A 19,984-nucleotide genomic window follows, 5' to 3' on the forward strand; every position below is an offset into this window, starting at 1 on the left:
GGGGGGGGGGGTAGCAAAAACTACTGGGTTGCAAGAGAAAGGACGGCGTCCCTGTGCCCTCCCCGCTTCATCGCGCCGGAGCCAGGCAGCAGCTCCCGGCTGGGCCCGCCGCGGGGGATCCCGGCGATCGCCGCAGTTGCGGGGACTGATGATGCTGATGCTCGTCTTTTGTTTTTTCCTTTTCCCTCTTCTCCCTTAACGCGAAGTAAATAAACCCGCCGCCTTCCGCTGAAAGTTTTCCCCTGGTTCTAAGCGTCTCATTAATATTGTGCAGCTGGAAATTACATTACTCCGATCACAGCAAATCGCTGCTCTACGGCTGTTACAAAACGCCGCCGTGGCTGCTTGAAACAGCTTCGTCTGCTCCGCGCCCGAGCAGCGAGCCCCCCACCCCGCTCAGCGATGCTCCCCTCAGCGAGGCCCGCACTTCGGGGCCGCCCGGGGTGGAGCGGGAGTTTCGGCGTCCTGGCTGAGGAGGTAAAGGCGCCGCCGCACCGGAACCCCCGTGGCGCTCAGCTGTCTCGCCTGGCCGGGGAGCCCCTGCCGGTGTCCTGGGCGGGGAGCCTGGCCCGGAACCCCGCCCCGGCTCCCCGGAGCGGCGGGCGGGTCCCGCTGCCTCCCGTCTCCAGCTCGGCCCGGAGCTCCCCCGGGCTCGGTGCTCGGAAGGGCGGGTGGTGCGTCCGAGCGGCGGCGGGGCTGCTGCCCGATGATTTACTTCACCAGAAGCGTTGTGTTTAAAAACAGCCCCTTTCTGCCATCCCTGCGCCCCCGGCGGGCAGGGAGATGAAGGCCGTGAAGGTGCACCCCGATCGGACTGGAGGGCGGCCGGGGGAAGCCGTCCTTGCCCAGCTTCCAGGGCCGGCGCTGCCCCGACGGGGCGAACAGGGCGCGGGACATCCCCAGGCCAGCCGGCCTCACTCACGCCTACAACCATCGCAATGTCTACACGTGGCCGGTGCTTTGGACCCGTGTTTATGGTACGGGAATGTTAAATGAGTGTTTGGTTGCACCTGCTCGGAGCCCGTTCTCATTCTGGAAACCGCCCGCACCTGGGTGGGTGAGGCAAGGTCACTTTCTGCTTGGGCAACGCCAGGCCCGGCGAGCCGCAGGGCCGGGGGCGGGTCCTAGGAGGATAATGTGCTCCGAGGGGGTAACCAAGCTGAAGGAACTGGACCTGGGTGCCGTTTTAAGTTGCGGAGCCGGACGGGCCCTGGGGTCTGCTTGTGGGCACTGCTGTCTGAGTTGTGCGGAGCTGGAGACAGAAAAGGGACCGGCTTTGCCCGGCAGCCCCGCCACGGCCGGTGAGCAGCCACGAATGGTCCCGTCACCGAGGGGTCCCTTTTAGGGAGGTCGTGTCTCCTCAGGGCTCCGGCGGCCTCGTCCCCGGCCCCCGCGGCCGTGGCACTGCTGGGCTGCTCCGGATACGGGGCCGCGCTGCCCCCAGAAACGAGCAGCCGCTGCTCTGTACCCTGCTTTAATGTGTTTTCAGTTGATGTATGTAATGTCTGATTGAATTTATTGCTGATTAGCGTTGAGCATGAGTTTACACAACAAGAAATTATGTTTCATTCAGTTCATTAGCATGTCTAGTGTTTGCTTTATGAGCATATCACTAATGGTAATGACCAATGTTGATTGATTTCTAATGTGAATATAATTACACAACATAGCGGAATTAAAGGGAAAACCCACATTTTTAATTGTTGAGTTTTTAGGGACTGCGAGTGGGGGCGAAGGGGGTGGAAAGGGAGAAACAAACCAACTCTCCTCTGCGCAAACGATGAGAAGGTACAGATTAATGACTCCAGCAGGAGACGGGGAGTTTGGTCCAACAGAAGAGCAAGTCAAATGCGGTTAACTCAGGGAATAGTTAATGCACACTCAACATTGCAAAACATAATTTCCCTTTGTCTGCCCCCCAGGTACCTCTGGAAGCCAAATAAGTTCGTTTGGAAGCGGCGGTTCCCGAGGAGCCAGCGGAGGCTGGGCTTCGTGCATCGCCGGGCAGCCGGCTCCCTGCAGCCCCGCCGGCGGCTGCGCGGCTCCGAGGCAACGCCGCTGCCGAGCGGGGAGAGCTGCGCCCTGCCCGGGGTCAGGGGGGCGGCTCGCCCAGCTCTGGCAGCGGCAGTGCCGCCCCCGGCAGCGAGAGCCCTGCCCGCATCCTTCCTGCGAGCTGGAGATCGGCGAGTGCTGGAGAGCCCCGGCTGGAGCAGTGCGAAGGGCTGCAACAGGTACGGGGAGCGGAGCGGGCTGGTCACAGCGGGAGATTTTAGAGGCAGGGAGGGGACTGTGAGAGTACTGTGAGGACTGGGCGTGAGGAAGTTGGAAGCAGCTTGTGTACTCCATCTGGTCTCTCTGTTCTTGACGGTGGCCTCTGAGAGTGTCCTTTCCACTTAAAAGGAAAAGTGGTCTAGAAGGGAAGAGATCAGAGTTTTGCTGGAGGCATCTGCAGTGGGATGTGCAGAGGGCGAGCAGGAAGGCTCAGGTCCTGAGGGAACCCCTGTAGTGCAGAAATCCCGGGTGGGACACACACCTGTAGAACCGTTTTTGATTCACCCTCAGACAGGGTCAGTGGGTGAAGCGTGATGTGTATTCTGCCAGCTAAGAGTTGCCAAAAAGGCCTCTCTTTTGCTTGCCCAAAAAGAAAAGAGGCCTTGTGGTTTTTTGAAGAGTGAAACAAGCTGTGTGCCTTGCATGGGAGGAGAGGGCTCGGTCAAGGCTGGCAGTAATCAGCCGCTTTTTCTTGGGGCACTCGCTGAAAACCCAGTGTGGGCTGGAGGCGGTGACGCCTGCACTGGGTGCACTTCCCGCACCCTCCGCTAGTACCTCCTTCCTTCCTACGATGTGTTCCTAGGAGACAGGGCGGTGGGGTTCCTCTGCTCTGGTGGTCCAGAGTCAAAAGCAGTGTTGGTCCCAGTGTAATCAGCTGTGCACATCTGGGTGCAGTGCGTTTCCCCTTTCCCCCGTGACAGCTTTGAGCCTTTTGTTGGACAAGAGAGGAAGATAAGGCCGTTGCCTTTCTGCAGCTTTATACAGCTGGGGAGATGTGGTAATGAGCCATGTCCCATTTCACCAGCAGCACTTAGGTTCTTACAGTATGGGATTCCTAAAATGAAACAGTTGTTCTGAACTCAGGACGCATCTGGGATACTGAAAATCCCTGTTTGGGAAATGTTTCTTCAGGAGGGAGTTGTGGAGAATGGGTCTAACATTGCATGAGCATGTAGATTTGAAAAATATTCCCAAGGGTCTTATGCCTCTTGTGCCTAGATCACTAAAAAGAAGAATTCAGACTTAGTAACGAGTCTTTGTGCAGCAGGCTGCTCCTAGCATTTTTGGTGTTGGTGACCTTCTAATTGACTGAAATTCTGCTAAGCTATCAGAACAAAGACGACCCAGGAAAGAGATGTTGGAAGAGTTGGAGCAAAATGAAGACAAAAGATGTGAATAATTGTCATTCACATTAGTAATTTATGTTGCATACAGTATGTTCGAAGAAGTATTAGTGCTTCAACTGCTGTTATATTTCCAGGGTTTGTTTTTTTTTGTCTACACAACACTTGCTCAAGGACTAAAGGTTCACAGAAGGACTCCTGCTTTGTTTGCAGTTAATAGTCATCCAGCTTGTAGGGGAAATTCTCACTGCATTGTCGGACTTCATGCTAATAAATTTTAATGCACCTTCAATGTTTTGGGCCTCAGGGTCATTCAAGTCAGGGCCACCCTCCTTGAGCTGCTTCTATACTGACAGTGTTTTCCAATTTTTCCAGTAGTAACAACCCTTTTAAAAATGTAACTATTTTAGTGTAAATTAACATAGTCCTGAGCCTTTTCTGTTAATAAACCCCCCATGCCACTAATTGCATGACAGCTGTTTTTTGGTGGTCTTGTCACCAAAGCAGGTCAATATTTCTTACAAAATAAAAATGCTGAGACTTAAAAAAAGTTTTGAACATGACATGTTGCTCACCCTACAGTTCTTTCCATCAAAATTTCTTTTATAACTCTTCAGGATATTGGCCACACTGCCCGATATGTTGACTCGATAACTACCATTTCCACTGAAAGAATGGAGAAGTATTTTGTTCTTTGCCATGCATGTGGTACTATTCCTGATTTCATAGTTGTTAAAATCTGGTCCACAGGACTTGAAATTTCATGGGTCAGTTATCCTTCCTATTTTAATTCTCCCCAAATTTTTCAGCATACATTGAATCATGTTTTAAAATTACTGATTGGCATGGATTCATAATTCCCTTTTGTATGTTTTTATAATTTATTTACTTGGTTTTGTGTTTCCTAGCTGACAATAGATCTGAATTTCCCTACAATTCTGTCTGTTGAGGTGTGGGGAAAGAGAAGCTTCTGATGTATCTCTTTTTTATCTGGTTTTATTGTTCCTTTGCTGTCTTCTGAGTGATTAATCTCACTATTTTAGTCTTCAAAGAGCCTTTCCAAAGGCTCAATTGTTCACACAACCCAGAGGATTGCAGCCTCTAGTTTTGAAACTCCTCCTTTGAGCAGGACCAGCTCTATCCAGAAGAGTGAGATGAGGCTCAGCAGTTATTATATCCACAACAGAAATTCTTATTCCTGTAGCTGTGCACTTTGTCATGTGGCCAACTTCTCACAGTGCTGCATTGAGCAGAGATCTTTGCTGGGTTTCCTGCAATATTCCCAGGTCTCTATTGTGGCTTGATTAAGATAATTGAGAGCTCTACTAGGAATCAACCACCATCAATATATGCAAACCCAGCAGCTTTGCATTTAGCCTATCATGTACAAGAAAAATTGCACAGCTCTGACCAAACTTGGAATTTTTTTTTTTCCTGTATGGAACTAAGACATCATTGTCTTGAAGCACAGGTTTAACATAGCATTTTGACCTGTGAAAGTCATATTTATTTTCCTAATACACATAGTGGAAAGACTTTATTGATAAGAAAGGACTTTGAAACAAATGCATTAAGAGAAAAATCAGCTTTTTTCTATAGCAGGAAGAGGAGGATCTTTATTTTTTTAAATTAGAGGTACCAGGGCTCAGTTTGGAAGATATGGTTTTAAATTCCAGTGGGTCGTTAAATGAGTGTTTTCTGCTGACATAAATTTGCGTAGCTGTGTTGCAGTGCAGATTCTTGCAACTTATTCTGCCCGTGGGATATTATGGCAGAATTCAGGAAACTGCTGTTACAGAAATACATCCCAGTCCCAGTTCCAGAATTGTTGCAAGCAGTAGATACACTTGCATAAGACAAGGATTATTTGGGTGACCAGAACTTTTGAAGAAACACATTTATAGTTCTTCTTCTCATATTAATTTTTTTCATGTAGCCTTACACAGCACAACTGAATTCTTTTGGCCATGTTTTCAAGATCATGTAAGTATTCTGGATAACTGTTGAGACATTTAATAGTTTCAGTGGTAAACACATGGTGAAAGGATGCTGTTGCCCAAAAAAAATGTTGTCCAAACATGCTGTTGCCCAAAGAAGAAAGTTGTCCAAACATGCCTAGGATAGGTTGGTTTTTGTTTCTTGTTTTTTTTTTTTTTTCTTTTTTAAATAACTGGAATGTCACAGGGTCAAAGCTGTCCAGAGTTATCTGGTGATTGTCATGTAAATTTATATCAGTGTAGGGTTTTAGGTGCATAAACTGTTTTAGTCCCATAACAATTTTTCCTATTTAAAATATTTATATATTTTAAAGATGGAAAAAGACGACCATTAAAAAGCATTGAAACTTAACACATCAAGTTAAGTATTTGTTTAAATAATATCTGTTACTATTTTCTCTTGAAACTATAGATGTTTTTAGGAAGAAACCACCTCTCCTCTGTTCACTAGTAGTCTTTCAGATGGCACTGAAGATTTGAATATTTGGCCTGTGTGGGAAAGGAAATAGCTGAACTGCTCTGGAGTTGTTTTAAGACAAAATGAGTGAAGTGCTCACAAAAACTGTGGAGAACACAATATCAAGGACAAACAAAATTTTTGTTTCTGACAGACTTTGTGGCTGAGATGGTCACAGTGTAAGGTGGTGTTGGCTCCTGACACCAAGCAAACTGAAGCTGCAGTTCTATAGGCCAGCTAGTCAGTACCTACAGGTTTGTCATGACCGTTCTCTGCTCAGAGCATGGAAATGCAGCCAAATCCCTTTGGTTATGCTTCAGCAGCTGGCAAGATGAGTCCTGTATAATCAGAAATCAACTGCAGAATGGTCATTTTAGTTTGATGTTTTTAATGTTCCCTTACTGTATTGTGCTTTGAGCAAAGCTGAAGATGTTGCAAATACAATATTGGGGTGTTGTTTATAAATTGATATAATTAGGAGCTGGTCTGATCAGTGCTATCAATGTCAGCATGTTCCAAAGAAGGCAGGGCTGTTCATTCAGGCTGGCTTGCCGTGTATTCTCTCAATTTGAAGCTGTGTGAATATATTTTATATTTTCCAAATGTATGTGTCACATCCTACCTTAATGGTGACAGCATATCACATCACATGACACTGTGTTTCTGTCTTACTGTACCTACACTGGTATCTAATGAATGCTTCTGCACAAAGGCTGTTGTACACTGTGCAGCTGAGTGAGCTCCTGTGTGACTCAGATGCTTTTCACTCAGCCCTTTACCTCTGCAGTTTATGGAAATTTCCCTCCTATTACACTGTGGCCAGGTTGCAGTAACCCTGAGTCTGTTCTCAGGGGCAGAGGAGGATTGTGAGACACTCCTTTCTACAGCTGTACAGCAAGGAAATGTTTTTGCAAGCTTGAAGCAAAGGGACTGTTAAATGGTAGGAAGCATCAAGCACTTCTGGGCAGGCAAGGTAAGCCCTGGCCACACATGACCACGTGTAGCAGACTTTTAAACCCTTTGCCACAGCAGTTTATGTCCATTACATCAGTCGTGCTGTAGAAATACTGTCCTTTACATCTTGAGACATTCCTTCTGTTGCAGCTGCTCATTTGCTGAGTTTCCTCCATGAGTTGTGCAGCTTTTCAGTTTTAACTGGTTTAGTAATCTTCTCAAAAGGCCCAATACTTCAACCTTGCCAGTCAGGAAGAGAGCCTCTTGGCTGTGCTAACTCAGTTTGTGCCTCCCTCTTTGTGTATTGACTTCCCGTCATCTCTGAGATTAACTTAAAATAATTCTTGCCTTTAGTAGCCCTTTCCAGTTTTCTCTACTACCTTTATAGCTTGTTCGTGCTGTGCTTTTCCTTTTCTAACTTAATTTTTTTTTTCTTGTTTAGAAGAACCCTGTTGATATACAGTATTAGGATCTCTGCTGGAAACCAGTAATATGTTAATTTTGGCTGAAGTATTGGCTCCCCACATCTCTGACTGGTTCCTCAGGAAAAGATGGAGATAGATACTGATATCTCTAGTTACTCTGTTGAGAAGCCTACCATTTTGCAAAACACTTAAGAATGTGCTTGATGTCAAAAGTGTGTCCATGGAGTTGAAACCAGCAAGGTGCTTCATGTTTTCTAAGTTAAATCACTTAGGCATAAGCTTGCCAGCTCTGTATGCCTTCAGCTGGGTAATAGAAGTACAGGAGTTGTTTTATATTTAAGACAGCAGATAAAAGTGGCCTTTTGAGAAGTGGAACATTCCTTTAGAAGGAATCACAAGCAACAGTCAGCTACTTTTAAGGTGGATGGCAAAAGTGTGTTCATGAAAAAGACAGATGTGGAGGCTTGTTCTGTGTTTACATATAAGCCCAAGTGAGCAAGTTTGTTTCTTTGACTAATGAGCTGCTTTTCTAAATATTATTGAACATAGTGCCACATTGTGAAGTGTAGTAGCAAAAATGATGGAAAGAGTTGCTCTACTTGCAAAGTTATACAATAGCTGGGGTTTGGTTTCTGTGTCTGTTTTGCCAAGGAGGTAAATTGTACCTGGTGTGGTTTACTTTATTATCCATACTGGATGGGACAATGACTCTTCCCTCTCTCAGTTGTGCATGGCAAAGGAGACCAGGAGAATTAGCCTATTGGTAGCTCATTAAGTAAGTGTCCATCCAGGCTCATGACTGAGCATGAAGTTTCTCATGGTTCAGAGTTAAATGTTACAAGGGAATAAAATTCTACTCACTAAATGATAGTGAAAACACAGTAGGAGGTATTTTGTTCAGGGAGTACAAGCTATTGTCCTACCCCTGTCCAGAAGGCTATATACATCAAACAGAGGATATCTTCCTTACATTCCAGCTAAATCAATGTTATTTCTTCCAGAATACTGCTGCTTCCGTTTCTAGAGATAAAAAAACATAGCTCACTGCCAGGAGATAATTCCTTCTCTTGGGCTTTCTGTCCTTGACCAGTAGAAGTTTTTATTTTTCTTAGACAAGGAAACCTTTCTTTATCCCTGGAAGATTAAATTGTCTTGCTGGTAGATCTGCCTTACTGAAGAAATGGAGGAGGAAAAGCAGAAAGGGAAGAAATAGAGAAGAAAATAATTTCAAGGTATCTTTATTGTCTCCTATTGTTAGGATGTCAATTACTACCATATATCACCTACACAGCAAACTTGTCATAGCTTGGGGTATCTCTTTTTTTTTTTTTTCTCTCCACCTAGTATAAAATGTATCAGTTATCCATACAAAATCTTTTTTTATGGCTGGACTCATCTTGAAAGTATAGCTGTGACGCTCAGAGGGATTTACTTTTTTAACATCCTATTCAGAAGGATGAATGTTAAAAGAACATAGGTTTTTAAAATCCAGTTGTGCATTCCATGGGAATAATTGAAGAAAAGGATGCCCTTTTTGGCTTTTTGAGTTGGCTCTTGTTTTAAGTGCTGGTGCCTCACACTCCAGAGTGGTCAAGAATGGTAAATTCAGCAGTGTATCTGTAACTGTGGGCTCTGATTTAACTGTAACTCTCCTTGTGTAGAGTGATTTAGTTGCTGTAAACATGGATTTTCCAAAATGGTTTTTAGGAGTAGAAAGAAGCTTGAGGAACTGAGGAAACCCCAGATTGCTCCTGTAATGGACCAAAAGAGAGCCAGCCCAGCTGCACCCAGCCGGGCGCAGGGTGCGATCGGGGATCCTGCGCAGTGGCGCGGCTTCGGTGGCTGATTTAGGTGTCCTCACTGCTGACAGACACTGCCGTGTGTGCAGCTCTTAGCAGTGGGCTTACCCTCCTCAGCAATCAGATGTCCAGAGCAGCAGGAGAGAAGGGAACCACTTATTTACAAAATACATCCACTTGCAGACCTAAGATGCAAATCTTTCCTTTTCTTGGTGCTGTGGGAGCAAGAATTGACTTGTGTTCCTTGGAGCCCAGATATTCATCCCACCCTTGGAAGGAGGGGCAGATCCATCACTACACCCTGGCAGTCCTTGTGTGACCCTCTGAGAACAGCTACTGTGGCCAGGAAAAGTTTGTTGGGAGGGCTCCCAGCTCTCCCTGGGAACAGAAGACAGAGGGAGGATAATGAATGGAGCTAAAAGGTGAGAGGTGTCTTCTAGTTCAGCTCTCCCTTGGTCAAGTTCTCCCTCCTTGATCTGCCTAGTTCTTATATAGAGTCAGTCCTCTATTTCCTTCCTATTAGAGCTCCATCCTACTTTACTGTCCCTTCCAGTCCGTGGATTTTAATTCTCTTTCAAGTCTGTTTCACTTGTATTCTTTGCTTTCATGACTCAGGACTTTTTTTTCCTCATTTCCTTCATGGTATGTCATTTCTTGTGGCTGGAACAGTGTTCTTCTTCTCTGAAAGGAAACATCAGTCCAGCAGGAGGATTAAAGGAGTTTTTAAAATAAATTCATAGGGAGTCTCAATCCGTCACAGAAACTGGAAGAAAATGGCAGCAAGTTTCAATTCTAGTGAGCTTTATTTCTGTATAATATAATTCATAATGTTATCAATATCTATAAAAGCAAAAAGAAAAGTCAACAGTAAGAGTCACCAAAAAAAAAAAAATCAAAAGCCCTGTAAAAGATATAAAATTAAACTTCAAAATACTTTAGAAGAGGAGGAAGGACCAGAACCCCAAATAGCAGGCTATTTTGGGAAAAAAACAGCTTTGAAAAGGCCTAAAATAAAACAAAAATACGGAAGAAGCTCCCCCAAACCAGCAAGAGAAGTCCCTCTAGGCCAGTTTAAGTGAATAGGTTAGGAGCTGAAGAGGAAGAGAAAGTTAAGCAATTTTTGTTTATGTTCTATGCAGAAAGAAGAAATAACCACAAACTTTCCTCTGGGTAAAGGGGATCAGAGAAGCACTGGCAATACAATTTGATTGTATTGCTCAAGCAGCATTTAAAAATACACAAACAATCTCTCAGCTTTCTCCTCAAACTTCCTCTCTGTCTTTAAATAACCAAAACACCACAAAACCACAACAAAATATAAATCTCAAAAATGAGCCATCAAAATGACAGATTCTTCTTTAAGCTTACTTTTGGAGGTTTGATCACAAATTCTCTTCTGCTGTTATGAACATGATTAAAACCATAAGTACTTCTTTCTATACCACTTTGAAAAGTAAACAATTCAATGGAGAACTATAATTATAAAATGTTCCATGCTCTATTCTCATTTAACACTGCATTTCATACCAGCTACAGCTGCTATTACCAGGGTAGGGATTTGTATGACCTCTGTCCAATTTCCCACAAATGGAATATTTTCTGCCACCAATGTGGACCTACAACTTGTGGCATGGTCCCAGTGCCTTGAAGACTTATGACTTTTGCTTAAAAGAAAAGCAGAACTGAATGAGCTTTTGATAGCAGAACATCAACAAAATAATGATAAGTTTCATCAAGAGACACACCACATTTCGTTTCTTTGTCATAAGCATGGTTATCACCATTTTGCCTCAAAGACTATTTTCAGGTTATTGGAATCTGCCTGACTTCCAACTTAAGTAGCAACTTTATTTATTTATTTATTTATTTATTGAGGCAAATGATCATTTGCCTCTCTTCTCGTGTGTAGCAGTCTCTGCTTCACTGCATATTACAATTGTTACCTTAAATGTTCTGCCTTGGGCCTGTGCAGCATTATGGACTGGTACATTGGAAACAAGGAGTGCTTCTTCCAGTCACACAGCTAAGCCAGCAAGGAAATGGGTGAATCTTTCCTTGTGACCTGTAAGAGAAATGTTGCTGTTTCCCTGTTCCCAGCTAGCTAAATTGTTTCGACTCTGGGACAGATTTGATTCAGGAAGTGAGGAAAAAATCTCAGACAAAACAATGATTCTTAATTTTATTGATGTGTCAGGTTGTTCTCACGTCAGAGTTGTTATTTCTGCTTGGGCCCACTTTTTCCTTTTGCTGGTAGAATGTTAGGTGTGTAAGGCTAGTGCATGTTACTAATATTAGGGCATTCAAAACTTCTTTCCTTATCAAATAAGCAAATTCTAGGTTTGCCTTTTCAAACCTCAGAAGTTTAATTTTGCTGTGTGTTTTCACAATGCCATCTTAGTAAGCTGATTGGTTTGATTTGAGTTAGTTCTAAATGTCATTCTGCAGAAACAGGGAAACTGAAGGTATCTATCCCAGGCTAGAGAAGTAAAGACCAAGATGTGTGACCATTCTCTGGAAGGCCCTGGGTGTGTCAGATCTGTGTATTCAACTTCAGAGATCCCTGATGGGATGCTCAGCTCTTACATGATACCACTCGCTGATAGGCTGCCCTTGCAGAATTCTGCTAAGCATAGTAAGGTACATATTGTATGAGAATAAAACCAGCTCAGCTTTATTATTGACTTGCATGCCTGGTAATGAATAGAAGGAAGGCACACACCTTCATGAACAGAGAAATTTAATATAGTCTCTTCCTGGAGTTGCACCAGTGGGACTGAAAGTTTATTTCAGCATTCCAAGGGCAATAAAAAATCTAAATTTAAACTCAAAATGTACTCAAAAGAGTACCCAGAGGCTATGTACTGTTCAAACTTTGTTAAGGTCATAACTGCTTATGTAAAGTTAGTTTATACCAGCTAGTTAGGCATTGTTTTTGAGCAGCATCTCTATTACTAGAAAAGACAGAGCAAGAGGAGGGGATGCATCTGAAAGTTCAGCTCTGCTTTACTGTTACATTTAATTCAGCTCCTTACTGCCTAGTGCAGAGCTGGGTGGAGAGATTTGTAGCTCTTAACCTGTGTTGTGCAGACACCTTTAAGTCTATTCTGATCCATTCCCATTGTTAGACATCTCAGGTATTTGGGGTTTAAGGGAAATACGAAAGGGAGAGGTGAAGGAGATGCCAGGTGAAGGTTTGCTATAGCAGGTAAACTCCTGTTAGTTATAAACTAACAGATTGGGAGGACTGAGTGTGAACAGTAACCAGGTCCTAGCCCATGAGCCCTCAGTTCAGAGTTTCCCTGGTCCATTGTGTCTTGTGAAACCTGTCAGCCTGACTTAGCAGAATTGAACATTTCAACTTTTCTTGGAACAGATATCAACGGGAGTGGCCATGGGATGTGAAAAGTGCTGCCTCTCTGACTTCTGTGTGAGAAAACCACAAATTTTCAAGCATTTAAAATACAGTTTCTGGGTGTCCCTTTGGGTAATAATTAAAGTTACTAGCCATGTTTGTTTACTCTCAGTTTGTTCATTCTTTGAAATAGTTCTGCTTCAGGAAGCATGCCCAATATTTAAGATATTTGATATCACAACAAAGACTGAAGAAGACTAATTTACATAAAAATACCACTTATTATTTGGGAAAGGTCAAAAAATGTTTCAATATGTTTGAAGACTAATATGCATAAGATGTAATCTCCAAAACTGACAGTCACTAAACCTACAGATAAGTACACAAAAAACCCAGTTGAAGAGAAATCCTTGCCTTTTATAAGTAATAAGATATATTTACAAGTCATCTAATATGTTTCTCTTTATAAAGGTTTCCATTTCTTTTTGTTTCTTCTGCTTCTTGCCAGCCCCTCTTTGCTGTCAGCCCCTGTTTTAGGTACCCTCTGTCTATTTTACCTGCCTTCCCAGATGTACTTAGAACTTCTTTATTCTTTTGATATCTGTTTCACCATGACTAAGGCATCCTTATAATTTCCTACACTTTTTGCACTCACTGGAATTCAGCCATTAGCATTGTTAATTTTTTTTCCAGTCTCATAACATTGTTTTACCAGAGTTACAGGGTCCAGTCTAGGCCTTTGTGCACTGAAATTCCCAATAGTCAATTTTCTTTTGGTGAGTACACACTTGGGATTTCCTCTGATATCTGTTGTTGTCCAGGTTTCCAACTGTGAGAGCCACAGCTGACTCAATTTCCTGAAAACACCACACAGTTTATTTTCCTTGACTATCCCACTCCACACATACTACATTTGTAGTTTCCTTGAGGATTTTATCAAAGCATTTTTATAAGATTGTGTGTCTTCACCAATATGGCTTTCCAGCCATGAGCAAATGTTAGCTATTCCTAAAATGTTTGCATGCATGTTTCTACAGTACTTGCTACAAGGATCTTAAAAGATAAATATTTACTACTCAGTAAAACTGTTACTTTAAACTGTGGATGTGCTAGAGCCTTTTGTGGCAGGCTTGGATTCTGTTCAGATTGGACAAACATCTAGGTGTTTCTCATTCTTCCCAACTTTATTTAGGCATTTATGAGAAAAAGCAGATTTTTATTTATCTTAGTTTCTTTTACATGTGTTATTTTTTGCTCCAATTTTAATAGTCCGAGAACTCTGGAAAATTCAAATTTTCAAAGCAGATGAAACATCAGCCTTAGAGGCTTCTCTGAGACAGAGCTGTTTCCTCTAACTCACTGAAGACATTGCTTCAGGGAGAAAAAATATATTTGTTCTCCATGGCACTTCATTATTTGGCTTCCTTGAAAGACCCATGTAAGGAGATGGTTGCTTCTGACAGCAATAGCAGTTGCTGCAGTCCAGATGAAGAATCTGACTGTGGTTCTAGGATATGTGACACAAACAGTAGCATGGATAACACTGCTGTTACATGGTAAGCAACTTCATTTATTTGCGTGCTATACTGATAATTTAATGTTGGTATCATAATCAAATACTCATTTATTTTTAGCTGCATGGCTTGCAAGTATTAGCAAGAAATCCAGATTTTTGGTTTCCTTATAATTCTTGTGTAGTCTTTATATTGTGTGTTCTTCTCCATAATCTCATGGATTTATTTTTACTCACAGGACCAACAGTGGCAGCTCCCTATCTTTAGATTTATTTCACAAGAGTGAACACAAACAAGAGAAGTGTACAAATGCAGCCATGTGCCCAAGAATGGCACAGACTGACAAAGGCCTGGGTAAATGTCCTACCAGCTACATGCACATTTTACCAAGACTTCATAACACCTTTTGGTTTTATGTGAACATGGTGCAGTGTGTGGTGCTACTTACGCAGTCCCCAGGAAATGTATAGAGATGTAGTTATTACTTGCCATTAAAAATTGCAGAGCTCCTAGAAAAATAAATTCACCTTTAGTATCTTTTCCCATCTCTTAAACAATATTATAGTAATTAAATTTTAATATGTAAGTTCTTTGTAGGTCATTAGTGGTATAACACTGCATATATGTGCCTGCTTCAGAAAACAATTCAGTCCATAATCTCATAATGTTGATTCTACCTGGCAGTTTTATTTGAACTTAATTTCTTTTTCGCCTCATGCTGTTACCCCAAGAGTTATGAGACAGGCATCAGCTGACAGCACCAGGGGATGGATAGGTATTGGCAATAGCATAAAAGCAAAAGGGGAGGAAAAAGAATAGCTATTGTAGCATTTATCAGTATTCTATTAATAGTCTGCTCAGACACAACTGTGGAATAAAACAGACATTCATACTGCAATTTCTTGCAAAGGTTGAAGCTATTCATCTGCATGGTTACAAGGCAGAAGTCTAAACCTTCCAGATGTTACAGCTGTTTTATTGTATTATTAGTATCAGAGGAAACACCTTAAAAAAGCCATTGCCTTAGGTGTAAATACTCTACCGCATTCCCTTTGGAAGGAATACAGATACGGACAGCCATGCTTCCTAGAGTGCTTTTTCACATAGTGTCTTTACAGTTTGAAATAAAATTGTAGCCAAATATTCCAAGCAGGGAACTGGGCCAAGAGTCTTTTGGTTTAGGGCTCAATTGATCATCCACTGAAGTGGACGGAAAGCCTCTTGTTGTTTCAGTGAAGGAGAATGTTTTTGCTATGTGTAACCAGGTAGAGATAAGCTCCACAAGAGCTTATGTTCTTTTTTTACTGTAAAAGAGACTGGAGCAACAGGATAGGAAAGGTGCCCAGAGACAGCTGCCAAGCCTGCGAGTCGGGAAACCCACCCGACCTACTGCTCTGGGAATGGCTGTGATATCCATGGAGACCTTTGTAATTCTGATTCTGGGCAGCAGCTGTGCTCTTACCTGTGTTCTCGTCAGTGCCCTCACGGAATGTACACTTTTTTAGGCTGAAACAGAACTCCCTATTTGGGTCATGGGCTGGTTTCAGACCATGTAACTCTGCTGTCCTGAGACACCTGCGTTAGGAGCTTGGGAGCTTTCAAGTAGAGACACCTGACTTGGCCTCTGCAGGTGTCTCATTCTGTCTCCTTGATATTACAGAGTTTTTAGGGCAGCTGCTTTCTTAATTAGGCGCCTCATCAAGTGTGATCTGTTAGGGGAGTGACATTGGGCTTTGTTGCATAGACAGTTATAAGGGCAAACTTGTGAAGACAAAGTCGGGGGAAAATAAAGAAAACTACATCAAAACAAACAAACCCCACTAAAAAGCAAAAACCACACACACACACAAAAAAAGGGTTAGGCGCTTATTGGTTCAACATTAGCCAGCCCGTGACCTATTCCTACTTTTCTAGTGGAGACATTACACATACAAACTGAAACAAATTTAACATTTTCTTTCAAGTTGATACTCTCAGATTTTGTCCAAGGTCTTATTATAAAGAGCTCGCTTCTTCCTTTGTTACAATGTGATTGTTAAGCAAGGAGAAAGAATTACAGCTAATAATGCAGGTTGCCAAAGATGGCATTTCAAAAGGCCCAAAATAGTCCTCAAAACTGGTTGCAGTTACCCAAAAGTTTCCTCAAAAAAAAAAAAAAAAAAGGGAGGTGGGGGAAATAATTTAAGTAAAATGCTTTTCATGTACTCAAGTATTTCATTTTTGTGCAAGTGAACTCAGTCAGTCCAGTTTATTTCAAGTTTTAAGATGTATAGAGAGGATTAAAAATTACTCTCCCCCCCTTGAACATTTTGAATTTCAAAAATGAGCTACTATGTTAAAATTATTATTTTAAATCCTAGTTGAGAAAATGCATAGCATATTTTACTTATTTAGAAAAGCTGTGTTTTCCTACAACTGTTTAAAGAAATGAATTTTTTTGTTTTGAGAAATCCTGGATTCTGAAATTAAAACTGCCATTTGATTTTCAATTGGAATATTTTATTGTTGTGATGGTACAACAGAGGTAGTTAACTGGGATCCTTTATAAAACCTACTTAGTCAAAATATTAGGATACTGAAGTGGGTTCAGATTGCACTGGAGAGTGCTTGCCATGTTCAAGAATCTTGGCAGAGAAAGGAAGAAGAAAAAAATAAGCAATGCTATGTCAGTGTTCCCATGTGTAAGGTTTAGGTATTATTATTCTATGTATTTCACATCATGTGTTCTTCTCTAGTCAGTTGTGTATGTTTAGATTTTGCAAGCTGAGTGAGAACATTTAAAAAAAGTACAGCTTTCAGGTGGGATGGTTTTCCATCCCTAAAAGTTATGAGTGATGATCGGATTGTATTTATAAGGACAAGCAGTATTTGGTAACTCTGCAGTAATTACATTAATGTCTCCTCATTGTTGCTGTTCTCACTAACCAATTTTTGCTGTTCTCACTAGCCAGCCCTTGAAAGGAAACATTTTGTGTGCACGTTTCTGTTGTCTGCCTTGTGCCAGAAAATGCATGTAAAATGCTACCCTGTCTGACACCTACTTTGTCTCCAGTGTTTTCCTTTTGTAAATGACTTCCCAGCTGCATGGAAATAGGAAAAATGTCTCCTGTTTCAAACAAAAGTTTCAGCTTTCTGGAGGTTATTCTTGAAGTCAACGGGAGGGAATCTAATTCCACTTGTTTTATGTGAGATGAACCAGCTTGAGAAATTCTGAGAATCGAACTTAGCTCTCCTTTATTTAGGTGAAAGTTTCTGGCGAGCAAAATGCATTGATGAAATGAAATTAACCCCTCCACCCCCAACTCATGTGGGAGATATTTTGAAATACACTTGTTTTCATCCAGTTTTATGAACATTGAGATTTCCACTGCCTTAAAGCTCTAAGAGGAAGCTTTTCTCTCTTTGGCAGCTGAAGTAAAAGGAGACACTGTTGTAATTATGAATGACGAATTTAAAATTTAAGATTAAAAATGTGAAATAGAAACCCAGTTACAAGACAGTAAGCTCTGCTGAATGCACTTTTATATTGCAATATTTTAGAAAAATCACTCACTAAAGATTTTTTTTCTGCAGAAGAATAAGAAGGTAATTCCTTTTTTTGACGTGCTTTACCTTTGCAAAGTTCCTGGGCTGTTGACAGGTACAACAAGACATGTGCTACACTTACATGCTATTAGCGCAGCAAGCTTTGAAAAATGTCTAAGGCATTGGCATATCTGACAATTTAGGGTATTAGTTAACAGTAAGACTCTGTAAATAGAGTGAATTTTAGCTTCAACTGCTGACTTGAGCATTCAGTCAACATCTGCAGTACAGGGCTGAACAACAAATAATGTCATTTTATGCTATAGAGATGGAAGTTGGCGTTATACAGTGTGTATGGTTCAGCCTTAGAGCAATGGTAATTGCAATGTATTGAAGTTTTGCATTGTAATAAAAGTAGAGACCATTAGTGGATACCATTTATGTCATTAGTATTTAGTGGCTGTGTGTTGCAGCTTTTTTAGTGCTCATAAAACTGTCTCTGCTTGCAGATATGTGACAGCACTGATATAAATTTAAATGTTTAGAAATCCATAAGACATTAAATATAGATAGTAAATAGGGGCATAACATTATGGACAGAACCGTAATAATTTGGCACACAAATGTTTATATATTTGCATGTCAAGTGCAGAAATTAGCATAATGGTGCTCACATTTATACTACAGATTAACTTGATTAAACAAAGAATAACAAGTGAATTAAAACTGAGGCACATCATGCAGAAGCAGCAGAGAATACTTTCAGGTCCCCAAAAGGGAATTTGTGATGTTGAAATGTATATCCTCTACATACATCTGGTGGGATATTGATTTTTCTCTTCATAGACTTTTTACTAGTTACAGCACCTGTTCCACTAACTCGTATTACAGTTGTTCTTAAGAAGTGATTATGATAATTAAACAATAAAAAATATAATAAGTTTGTTAGGGAACCCTAAGATAGAGATTGGCTGGCACTAATTTAACAGTTGTGGAGCCAGCCAGCACAGGGAAGGTCGTATGGTGTCTAGCCCAAAAGAGCAATATCGTCAGAAAATTGGAGGCTGGTGTGAGGGCAGGGAAGGAGCTGGCTGAAGAAAGCCTTCAGAGGATAAGGTGGAAAAGAGTCCAGGAATAAAGCACAGGAGAATTTCCCTGCATTCCAAGTGTTATGCATGAGACAAGTGTGCAAGTCATGGTTTGGGCTTCCCAGTATATAATTTTTGTTCAAGCAATTTGGAAGCTTGTTTGATTTCCATGCAGCAGATCTCTGGGAAAGCTGTCTTCTTCCTTTGGTTTAAGGAATGTCACTTGGATTCTGCTAGCAGTTACTCTAACATCTTTAAGAGGTTCCCACCAGAGTTGATTTTTCCTCAGGAAGTTCCCACCATGGTTGATTTTCCTTTAAGAGGCTTCTCTTTGTGCTTCACTGACCCTGGTTTCTGTGTCAGTGATGGATTTGAAGCAAGAGATTCTGAGACTTGTGTTCTGCACACTCCATCCCCATTGTCCTCAGCTCTGACCTTTACATCCTGGAAACACCCTGGAGATTTGTCACAGAGCTCTCAGGGGATTTGGAAATCAAATTGTACAGCACTAAGGGAGAACACAGAAAACTATAAAAACACTTGGGTCATTAAGAGTGAAGTGACAGCAGGCAGTGTTAGAGTATGAATCTTTCCAATTAATTTTCTCTTCAGAGCACTTTTTGTAACATTTTTAATTCTAAATTAGTATGAATTCTTTGGCAACATTAGTTGTGTCTTTCAAAAGAAAAGAAAACCTTTGCTAAAACTTCTGAATCTCTTGACTAAACAATGATAGAGCCCTGATTTCTTTGAATCCTTATAGTTGGGAAAGGTGATAGTGGGAATCTACATTTGCAAAAAGCTTGTGGCTTACATTAATAGTTGTTAAGGTTATAAAATGAGATGCTTTTCAGAAGCTTAAGTAATAAGCAGAAGCAAAACATAAGCTTTCTGTACAGTGAATATAAATAATTCTTTCTGTGGCTCCTAGTATTTCTTACAATCTAATTATGGAAAGTGTTAAACTGAAAATCATAGTGCTCCTTTTAAAAACATATTTTTTTGTCTGTTTATCCGTTCAAAACAGACCAAAATGTAAATCTGTAAAATGCTTTCCATCTTCAAAGCAGCTATTTATATTCATCTAAATTCTGAAATCTTTTTGAAACTTTCATTTTTATTTCTGATTGTGGGATTCAGTGTCACTTCTTAGCACATTGAATGCTGATGGCTTTGAACATACAGTATGGCACAAAGCGATAACTTGTGCCTACTATCCTGCTGAGAGGCAATTCTAAAGGAAAAGTGATTTTTATGCTGGAGTTTTGGCTGATTTTAGAATTAGGGGAAATATTAAAGAGCATTGCAAAATATTTTCATTCCCCCATACACCACTAAATTGTTCGTTACCTTATTTATCCCAGTAACAGCAGAGGCTGCTTTCTGAAGCTATTCTTCACTTAGAATTGTACTAAACCCACTAAGTCCTAATACAGGTGACAGATAAGTTTTGCAGTAAAGAGTGTTACTCTTGACTG

General features: G+C 41.5%; 1 long non-coding RNA gene across 2 annotated transcripts in view; it reads left to right on the top strand.

Moving 5' to 3' along the window:
* Positions 1–376: 376 nt before the first annotated feature.
* LOC116449937 overlaps positions 377–19,984 on the top strand; it is a 31,646-nt gene continuing 12,038 nt past the window's right edge. Inside the window, exons 1-2 of one of the 2 annotated variants that reach the window (XR_004242594.1) lie at positions 377–477; positions 1,923–2,231. This is a non-coding gene — a long non-coding RNA (uncharacterized LOC116449937). Of the gene's footprint in view, positions 478–1,154; positions 1,302–1,922; positions 2,232–19,984 lie in introns of those variants that run through there. The other variant, XR_004242593.1, reaches the window with a different exon arrangement.

Source organism: Corvus moneduloides, chromosome 12, assembly GCF_009650955.1.
Source record: "Corvus moneduloides isolate bCorMon1 chromosome 12, bCorMon1.pri, whole genome shotgun sequence".
NCBI classification, from domain to species: Eukaryota; Metazoa; Chordata; class Aves; order Passeriformes; family Corvidae; genus Corvus; species Corvus moneduloides.